We start from the raw sequence: 11109 nt of genomic DNA, 5'->3' as shown, positions 1-11109 counted from the left end.
GCAGGCAGCTTTCTATGAGATACAGCTCCTTAAGGGAGAAACCTCTTAGCTAAGAGAAGCCTGTGTTTGTATTTCATTTTTGAAGAGTACCATGACATCAGGAAAATGATGACATGACTTTCACTTGACTTTGATTTGAGAGTCAGAGGGCTATGCAAGGTCACCAGCCTCACTTTCTTCTTCAGAGCCATCTCGATCCAGTGAACAGATATTCACCAGGATGACTGGAGATGGCTCAGGATACAATGGAAAGCATTGACCCTTTTACGCTAAGGCCTTTTCAAGTGAGGTAATGCCCATTCAGTGAATAGGCCTCTTTAAGAAGTAGTCAAGAGTGCTCACTTTGGCAGCACATATACTAAAATTGAAATGATATAGAGAAGATTAGCATGGCCCCTGTGCAAGGACAACTTGCAAATTTGTAAAGTATTCCATATTTTTACAAAATTATAGTAGAGGGAAAGAGAGGAGGGAGATGAGCATTGTTTGAGATGTACTCTCATCTGATTTGGTTCAAGGAAGGAACGATAAACTTAAGTACAAAATTCTAACTAGCTCTATAGGCAGTAGGAGGGGAAGGGGGAAGAAAGGGGAGGGGAAGCTAAAAGGGAGGCAAGAAGCAGTAAAGGTAAAGGGGAAGAAAAGGGAGGGGGGCTAAAAGAAGGAAGGGAAGGCTACAGGAGGTGGTGGTGAAAAGTGAAAACTGTTGAGGAGGAGAAGGGAGATGGGATAGCTAAAAGCACGAATGGTGGAAAAGATGATGGAGGGAAATACACGGATTGGAATCATAACTGTGAATGTGAATGGCATGAACTCTCCCATAAAACAGAGACAGAGAGTAGAAAGATTAAAAGTCACAATCCAACAATGTGTTGTTTACAAGAAACACATTTGAAATGGGGGGATACACACAGGGTAAAGGTCAAAGATTGGAGCAGAATATATTGTGCTTCAGCTGATGTAAGAAAAGCAGGAGTAGCAATCCTAATCTCATACAAAGCAAAAGCAGGAATAGATCTAATCAAAAGAGATAAGGAAGGAAACTATATCCTGCTAAAAGGCACCATAGACAATGAAACAATATCATTACTAAACATGGATGCTCCAAGTGGTATAGCATCCAAATTATTAGACGACAGGTTGGGGGAGTTGAAGGAACAAATTGACAGCAAAATTATACTAGTGGGGGACCTCAACATCCCCCTCTCTGAACCTGATAAATCTAACCTCAAAATAAACAAAAGGTTAAGGAGGTAAACAAAACTCTGGATAAGGTAGATATAATAGATCTCTAGAGAAAATTGAAATGAATATATCTTTTTCTCAGTAGTACATGGCACATATACAACAATTGACCATGTACTAGGACATAAGAACCTCACAATCCAGTGCAGAAAGGCAGAGATAATCAATGTATCCTTCTCAGATAATAATGCAATAAAAATTATATGTAATAAAAGGCCATGGAAAGATAAACCAAAAATCAATTGAAAACTGAATAATCTAATCCTAAAAAAGAATTAGAAGAAAGAAGTTAAAGAAGAAATCATAGAAACAATCAGCAACCTCATTCAAGAGAATGACAATAAAGAGATAACCTACCAAATCTTATGGGACACTGCAAAAGCAGTTCTTAGGGGAAGTTTTACATCTTTGAATGGCTACATAAATAAAATAGAGAAAGAGGAGATCAATGAAAAAGCTAGAAAAAGAACAAATTGAAAATCCCCAAATAAATACCAAATTAGAAATACTGAAAACCAAAGGAGAGATCAATAAAATTGAAATTAAAAAAAAAAAACTATTGAATTAATAAATAAAACTAAGTCAGTTTTATGAAAAACTAATAAAATTGATAAACTTTTGGTCAATTTGATTAAAAAAAAGAAAGAAGAAAATCAAATTATGAATATCACAAATGAAAGGGGTGAACTAACTCCCAATGAGGAGGAAACTAAAACAATAATTAGAAATTATTTTGTCCAACTTTATGCCCACAAATTTGACAATCTAAATGAGATTGGTGAGTATTTTAAAAAATACAAATTGCCCAGATTAACAGAAGAAGAAGTTGAATACTTAAACAACCCCGTCTCAGAAAAAGAAATTGAACAAGCCATCAATGAACTCCCTAGAAAAAAATTTCCAGGGCCAGATGGATTTACAAGTGAATTCTATCAAACATTTAAAGAACAGTTAATTCCAATATTATGTAGACTATTTTTGAAAATTGTGGAAGAAGAAATCCTCCAGAATTCTTTTTATGATACAAATATGGTTTTGATACCTAAACCAGGAAGAGACAAAACAGAGAAAGAAAATTATAGGCCAATTTCTCTAATGAATATAAATGTAAAAATTTTAAATAAGATTTTAGCAAAATGAATGCAGCATCTTATCACAAGAATAATAGATTATGATCAGGTAGGATTCACACCACGAATGCAGGGCTGGTTCAACATAGGAAAACTATTAACATTATCGATCATATCAACAACAAAACTAACAAAAACCACATGATTATCTCAATAGATGCTGAAAGAGCTTTCGACAAAATACAACACCCATTCCTATTAAAAACACTGGAAAATAATAAGCAGTATCTACCTAAAACCATCAGCAAGTATTATATGCAATGGAGATAAGTTAGATGCATTTCCAATAAGATCAGGGGTGAAACAAGGATGTCCATTATCACCACTATTATTCAATATGGTACTAGAAATGTTAGCTGTAGCAATTAGACAAGAAAAGGAAATGGAAGGAATTAGTATAGGCAAAGAAGAAACCAAGTTATCACTCTTTGTAGATGATATGATGATATACTTAGAGAATCCCAGTGATTCAAGTGAAAAAGTACTTGAAACAGTAATAGTAGGTAGGGGGAAAACATCTAAGTTTTATGGTAGTGATTGTAGAGCATTAAAAATAAATAAAATGAATATAGTTAAATAAATATATTTAAATAAGGGGCCATCAACAGATGGCCCCTTTAATTAGAAAAAGAAAAAAAAAATAAAACTCAGAGCGCAAGACCCTCAGGGTTTTTGTTCCAAAGGGAAGCAGTTACCATTGACATTCACCTTAAGCCAGGAGGGTCCAAAATAAGTGGAGCTTGGGGAGCGATCTGTTGTGGTCCAATCTATGGGCTTGAAAGTGTTCTGGGTTTAAAGTTTTAGGAAAGAAAGGAAGAAAGGGAGAGAGAGAGAGAGAGAGAGAGAGAGAGAGAGAGAGAGAGAGAGAGAGAGAGAGAGAGAGAGAATGAGGGAAAGAAAGAAGGAAAGGAGGAAGGAAGGAAGGAAGGAAGGAAGGAAGGAAGGAAGGAAGGAAGGAAGGAAGGAAGGAAGGAAGGAAGGAAGGAAGGAAGGAAGGAAGGAAGGAAAGAAGAAAGGAAGGAGGAAGGAAGGAAGGAAGGAAGGAAGGAAGGAAGGAAGGAAGGAAGGAAGGAAGGAAGGAAGGAAGGAAGGAAGAAAAAGAAATTAGCCAGTAAACATCTAGTTAACTGGGCAGCTTCTGGTCACCAAAATTTATCTTCCTTTGGAGACGAGAGGGAGAGGACAAGTTGAGTTCCCCTGCTAACTGGGTCCCCATTCAGGCAGCTTGGTCTACTCATAGGTTGTATTTGTCATTTGTTTCTGAAGAGGACCATGACATCAGGGAAATGATGACATGATTTGCACTTGGCTTTGATTTTACTAGGGATTCTAATAGAGGAAAACTTGCCCTGTGCAGGGAGATGAGGTAACCAGAGATATGAAGGCAAGCGTGCTGGAGTAGTTCAGAGTTTTGAGGATATTTAGGTGCACATCATTATTTCATTGTTTAACCCATTTTTCTGGAGCCAAGGGGCCTCTGTTAGAGTTGGAATTCCATTGACCAGTCTAATTGAATGTCTTTGTCTCCCAAAGTGGCTTTAAGTGGTACTTGAGATAACGGGTTTCTCATTGACCAGTCTATTTGAATTTCTTCATCTCCTGCCTCAAGAAGAAGTTGCCCAAATTCATTTGGGAAAAAAGGCAAGGGTCATACATTCCTCATCAATTCCCCCTCAAACTTGGGAACCCAAATTTTTTGAGGGACATGGATGGAGATCTTATCTTCTGGAACTACTTCAGACTGACAAGGGTTGTAGAGTTGTCTCTGCCTCAGTGAGTCCAAGGGGAAGGTTGACTACACCTGAGCATAGGCTACAACCAGAGGATGAGGGGTGAGTAGGGACTGATATCCTGCAACTGGGTAATCTGAAATTAGACTGAGGTTAGCCTGGAGGACACAAACTTGATTAGAATATTCAAAAGGTAAGCTGTGAACATCAAAAGAAAAAGACAATGGGAAATTTAGAACGTCAGAAGTGGCAAAAGGAGCATTGAAAAGTTAAAACCCAGGATCCTCAGCTTGGTGATCCATAGGGGAACAGCTGGCTGTAGATTTACTTTATCAATTAGGCCTTTTCCAGGATATTAGCAATGTGTGTCTTGTCCTGCTTTCAATTATTGATATAAACAGAACATCAGGTGTTAAGAAGAGTGCAGATTCCTCCTTTATAACTGAAAGATAGGGGCTTGAAATAGTGATCTCATTTTGATTCCTCCTAGCTTTCTATAACTTTGTCCATTGACTTTCAAATCAAGCAATGTAATTTTCATTCTTAACATTGTTAAAATAAAGTTAAACTTCCTCACATTCTTTCAACATGCTTAAACCATCTGAAGCTTGCACAAGGGTGCCCAGAGCAACTATCCAGGGACAGGAGTGACTTAGATGTCCCCCATTTGTCCCTAAACCTTATTTGCCTTCCATATTTTCAATCAAGCCTCTCTTTATCTCAATCAAGCCTCTCTTTATCTTTCTAAATCTTTCAAACCATTACTCAGACTATGACTTTCTTTTACTTTTCAACCATATTCCAGACTGTACCTACTATTGTGAAACCAATGTCTTATTAAAACACCACTTCCCCTAGCTATAGAGCTAATTTCAGCCCTGGGGATTCTCTTCATTAGTCTGTTGTATAAACCTGCTCTGTCTATTAAAAATGCTGGACCACTCCCAGCCTTGGGTTATCTAGACAAAAGATCTGTGCACCCATGCTTGAGTAGAACACAATGGGCTTAGCTATTTTACATTAAATCATTTGCAAGCTTGTGTGAGGGCTGACCAGGATAAACAGCAAGGCCAAACAGCTGAGACTTTCCAGTATCAATCTATTATTTCATAGATTAGTATTGTACCCATGATACTTCTTGATTATATAAATCCGCTATAAAAATAATATGGATATAGCTATACAATAAGGGAATAATGCTTCCCTAATTTCATTTGAATTCTAGGCAAAAATTATGTAGATGGGTAATTACATTGTGTCAGGCTTAAAGTCAGCCAGGTAGGATATTCATACTGGGGAAACTGAGTCAGGAGAATCCTACTTCAGTTCATGCAAATAGTAGTTTGCAAATGGTAGTTTACAAAGCCTCATAGGGTTGCTGGCACGATGTTTCATAGGCTCAATAGAATTCCTTGATGATTGTACCTGAAGCCAGACTCAATAATATTAGTTAACAATTCCATAACATCTTGAGTAGCCAGTTCAGTAATTGGAACTTGACGTGGATACAGCTCTCAAGGATCACATATCCTAGATAATAAGTATTGACTATAATCTCACATTGGTAACAATTAAAGATAAGTCACAACTTGATATACCGAGTACTTGTGCTAAGTAGATGTTTTTTCTCTTCCTAAGTTCAATATTATACAAATGATTTTGCTTTAAGATGCTTAATAGCAAATAATAAAACACTTGGGATGTGTAAACATAATAAACTCAAATTACATAGAGAGAACAGATTTCATGAAACATTTGTAGTAGAACTTGTTCAGTTATTATCCGTGTTCAAATGGATACAAACATAGACCACTGCTCTCAAAATCCTTATAAACAATAGGAACAACTTTAAGGTGATTATAGAGTAGTTTGCAGACATTCCTACTCATGTTCTAATTCTAGATTAAATAAAAAAATAGGTAAAATCAGATTTCACATTAATATAACAAGATAACTCATAAGTTACTTTTCTTCACTAACAGCACTGTAATGAAATTTTTTTTCCTTAAAACAGAGATTCCTGACTTTAGCCTCAAAACTTAATAGATTTAAAATCTTTGTTTCTCAAGCTTGTTTACTCTTCTGTATTTGTACTCATGATTCTGAAAGAATGTGGTACTTCAAAATTGAATCTCATACATATGATATATTTAAATGCTAATCTAACTCTTGATTAGGTCATGAAATGACTACAAATTCATATCAAAATAGTAAGCTCTCACGTCTCTCATGGAGTTGCAATAACCAATAAAAATTTACCAGGAAATGCATACATAAGAGATTATACTTAACATCTTTCACTTATTTTTATTTCCTTCTCAAATTGCAAAGGCTAATCATTAGAAATCATTTCTATATTATACCTAAGCTCACAGATTCTTAGCAAGTCAAATTTAGCAACTCCATAATCCAATCAAGCTGATGATTTTGCCCACACAGATGATTTCCAGGGATCTGGCAAGTTTACAAAATGAGAGGGATTGATGGGACAAAGGGACTAGTTTGCCTGTCTACCCCATGATATTTTCCTCTGTACTAATGTAAACAGCATACTTTCTGGAACTTACTTAAAAATTTACCAAGTTGATGTAATATTATGTATTTGAAACTTGAAATGAACCCATAAGCAGTTAGGTGACTTTAATCTTGTTGAATGCATGAATCAGCATTTCCAAATTATTTTGTACAAAATACCATTCATTTTACCATTAACATGTTGGAAGTACAACTTTAAACCACCTCACATATTTTCATAATAGCCAAGATTTTCAATAGAAAATTTATCATCACAGTTTATAACTAAATATGCCTCATTAAATATTTAATAGGTTTCACATTATCTAATTTTTATCACATCCTTTTAAAAGCCCAATTCATATGCAGAAGAAGTCAGATTAAAGATTGCTTTGTCTAACACCATTTCTCGCTCACAGTGTTCACTCAAATTTTACAATATGAGAGAATTTTACAATCCAATTTATTTTTAAATACGAATTTATTTATTTTTAGTTTTCAACATTCCTTTCCATAAGGTTTTGAGTTCTGAATTTTCTCCTGCTCCCTCCATGCTGCCCCCATTCCAAGATGTTTGCAATCTTATATAGGCTCTACATATACATTTGTAATAAACATATTTTCACATTAGTCTTGTACAATATAATTTAGAAATACAATAACAGAAACAACACATATCAGATGACATCAACTGCTTTTCCAAATTATCACATATAAAAATTATTGATGGAAAGTTAGAAAGATGGACATACCAAGTACAAAGGCTGACTGACTTTTTACCTCATGCTGCCAGCTAGGCATTGCTTAAGGGCTGGGACAACCAATGCCAGGGCCTTTCCAGTTGTGCACTCCTGGAGGCAGGGACCAAAGAGCCAGGCTGTGTAGCTCGCACCCTTCCTGGCCCTCCCCAAGCTGCAGATGCTACTGAGAGTAGGACCCTTTGAGAGAGTGGGCACATTCCCAGGCCCCATCCAGAGGGCTAGGATGAGGGTGCCAGGGGGCACAGCGATGGTGCCAGTGACTACTGTGACCTCTGCTCCACCCGCCAGATGGGGGAGGACAACCCAGCCTCTCCATAACCATCCTCCCCTGATTCAATCAGAGAAGACAGAGATCAACAGGAAAAAATTAGGCTGTCCACAATTCTTATACTGTCATCCTCTTGAGTCAGGGGAAGGGCGTGGGTAATGCTAAGAGATTGGGATTGTGAGGAAGTGTTAACTCCTAGAATTACACCCAAAGTCTCAGGAGTTTTCTCCTACAATCTAAAATTGTCAATTTCCAAACTCCTTAATGATTATTCTCAAAATCTCCAAAATATGCTAAGATGTTTTTAACTGTTCTAACTTTTCACTGTAGCCTCATCCTGGCTAAAGACAGGACTATAGAGAGAAGAATCCTAAGAATTTTTTGAACTCAAATAAACTTCACTTCTACATACAACCCTTAAAAACTTAGAGTAGAACATTGAACCTGAAAAAAGATCAGTTTGGCACCTAGTCCATTTTTCCCAATACTGGAGAGCTCAAGGTTTCACTTTTAAGGTGTCTCTTTTAAAGATCTTGTAAGCCAATATTTTTCCCCATTTTGGAAGAGACCAACTAGTGGGGAGTCCTGTGGTGTGGGAGGAGCTCCCTTGATGGGTATAAAACTTCATACCCCTTCATCCAGCAATACCATTACAAGGTCTGTACCCCAAGGAGATCATAAAAAGGGGAAAGACTTACATGTACAAAAATATTTATAGCAACTCTCTCTGTGATGGCAAAGAATTGGAAATTGAGAAGATATCCATCAGTTGGGGAATACTTGAACAAGTTGTGGTATATGAATGAACCTGAATACTATTGTTCCATAAAAATTGATGAACAGGAAAATATAAGAAAAACCTGAAAAGACTTACATGAACTGATACAGAGTGAAGTGAACAGAACAGAACATTGTACACAGGAACGACATCCTTGTGCAATGAACAACTTTGATAAACTTATCTATTCTCAGCAACACAATGATCTAAGACAATTCCAAAAGACTCCTGAAGGAAAATGCTATCAACATCCAGAGAAAGAACTGTCAAGTCTGAATGCAGATCAAAGTATATTATTTTCTCTTCTTTTTCCTTTGTCATGCTTTTCCTCTCTTGTTCTGATTTGTCTTTCACAACATGACTAATGTTGAAACATGTTTAATATGATTCTATGTGTATAGTCTATATCAGATTACATGCTTTCTTGGGGAAGGGGAATAGAAGGAGGGGGAAATTTTAGAATTCAAAATATTATAAAAGTACATGTTGAAAAATTAAAAAAAAGAAAATTTTAAAATAGATAAAGAAAAAATTAAAAAGAAAGTTCTCCATTTCATTAAAAGATTATTTTTGCCCTTGTAGGATTACACTCAGTTTAAATTATACTCTGTTTAACTAGGGGGACTGGTTATTTGTGGTTGTAAATCTAGTTCCTTTATCTTCCAGAATATCATATTTCATGTCCTCTGTTTATTGTGGTAACTGCTGAATTCTGTGTAAACAGGTTTTCTAAATTCTCTACCAAACCTTTGACTTAAGCAACGCTTTTTTTGTGAACCTGACCTTGCTTGAGACCTATACTGTTACCTAGTTTCTACCTTGGATGAGGTCTTCAGACATTTTATGTTGATAGAAATTTGAACTCTAGATATTGACAGTAAAGCCATGCTTAATCTTACAAAGATTTTTGCTCAGGCCACAACACAAAGTTTATTGAATGTTACTAGTTCTTAGAAAAATACCAGGGAGGAGTCAGAGGTTAAACTGATGCTAGTGAATTTTTTAGCATAGCTGTGGTGTCCGAGTATGGGGGTAGGAATGTTAAGAAGGTGGATATTCTATTTTTTTTCCCACTAGATGATTCAATATATTTTGAGTTTAACAAACACCAAGTAAAATGGGTGTTTTTATATACATAGGGTAAGGGGGGATACATGAAATTGTATATCCATATTATGACAGCTCACTTTTCATTTCAAATGCTCAGTATATTTGATATGTAATTTTACAAATTTACCCTTCATACCTTTGATTTTTCTTTTGAAAAAATGTATATTTTTTATTTTTAACATTTTTTTACAAATTTGAATTCCAAATTTCTGTCTCACTTTAGCTTCTCCTCTACTCATTCATAAGGCAAGCAATATAATATCAGTTATAGATGTGAAAACATGCAAAACATATTTCCATATTAGCCATGTTGCAAAAACAGAAAGAAAAAGAAAACAAAAAAATATACTTCAATATACACTTGGAGCTCATCAGTTTTCTCTTTCTGGAGATGGAGAGCACTTTTCATCATGACCTCTTCAGAACTGCACTGGATTATTGTCTTGATCAGGGTAACTAAGTTCTTCACAGTTGATTGTAATTACAATATTACTATTATTGTGTGCAATGACTTTTTGCTTCTGCTCACGTTGATCTGTATCATTTCACATAGGTCTTCCCAAGTTTTTCTGAAGCCATCCCCTTCATTATAACTACTTCCTCACAATCATATACCACAACTTATTCAGTCACTCCTCACAACCAGCCTCTCAATTTCCAATTCTTTGCCAAAGAGGAAGATACTTTTAAGTGAGAGGACTGGTAGCCTGTTCTTGTTTCTTGTTTCTGGATACTGTTATTAATTGATCAACCCACAAGCAAATATTAAGTGCCATCTATATGCCATGAATTATATTATATATATATTATTTATTATTATATATTATTATTTATTGTTTATTATGTATATATACATATATATATATGTATATGTGCTAGAGATACAATACAAAAATGAATTTATACCAGGGGTGGAGAGCTTGCAGCCTCGAGGCCACATGTGGCCCCGTAGGTCCTCAAGTGTGGTCCTTTGAATGGATCCAAACTTTACAGAATAAATCTCCTTAATAAAAGCAATTGCTCTGTAAAACTTGGACTCAGTCAAAAGGCTGCCAAAGAAACCTAGAAGGCTACATGTGACCTTAAGACCACAGGTTCCCCACCCTTGTAGTTTATGTTATAATATAGGTAGGAGTAGAATGGCTCAGCACATATAAAGAACTAGTGGCCTAAGGGATTGATGTTTGATTATGATGATTATAAGTAGAGTTATAGAAGAATAGATGGCCATGCCCTTTCCAACAGCAGCGAAAATGCTGACTTGATTATTGTTCCCAGAGCAGGAAACGAAAACAGAGAGCAGAAATGTTGGGGGTATAGGCCTATGTAACCTGGTGGATGCATGAATGGGGCATAAAATATGGTCAAGGCCTAACTAGATAAGGTGTTCTGAGTTTTCAAATACTCCCTTTGTAGTTGCTTCCTCCATATCTATGCATGCATATTTATGCCTTTACATAGAGATTTAAAATATGTACATACAAACATGTGTACTTGTGTCTATGTGAACATATATGTATGTACACATGTATAAGAAATAGTTAAGGAATGGATGAGTGAAGACACCTCAAAC

General features: G+C 35.9%; 1 non-coding gene across 1 annotated transcript; it reads left to right on the top strand.

The window, feature by feature from the left end:
* The first annotated feature begins 334 nt into the window (after positions 1–334).
* LOC140521948 (U6 spliceosomal RNA) lies at positions 335–441 on the top strand. Its single transcript, XR_011973206.1, has one exon. It is a non-coding gene; the product is annotated as a U6 spliceosomal RNA (small nuclear RNA).
* The last annotated feature ends 10668 nt before the right edge of the window (positions 442–11109 follow it).

Source organism: Notamacropus eugenii, chromosome 1 (assembly GCF_028372415.1).
Source record: "Notamacropus eugenii isolate mMacEug1 chromosome 1, mMacEug1.pri_v2, whole genome shotgun sequence".
Lineage (NCBI taxonomy): Eukaryota > Metazoa > Chordata > Mammalia > Diprotodontia > Macropodidae > Notamacropus > Notamacropus eugenii.
This window is presented reverse-complemented; position numbering and strand designations above follow the sequence as displayed.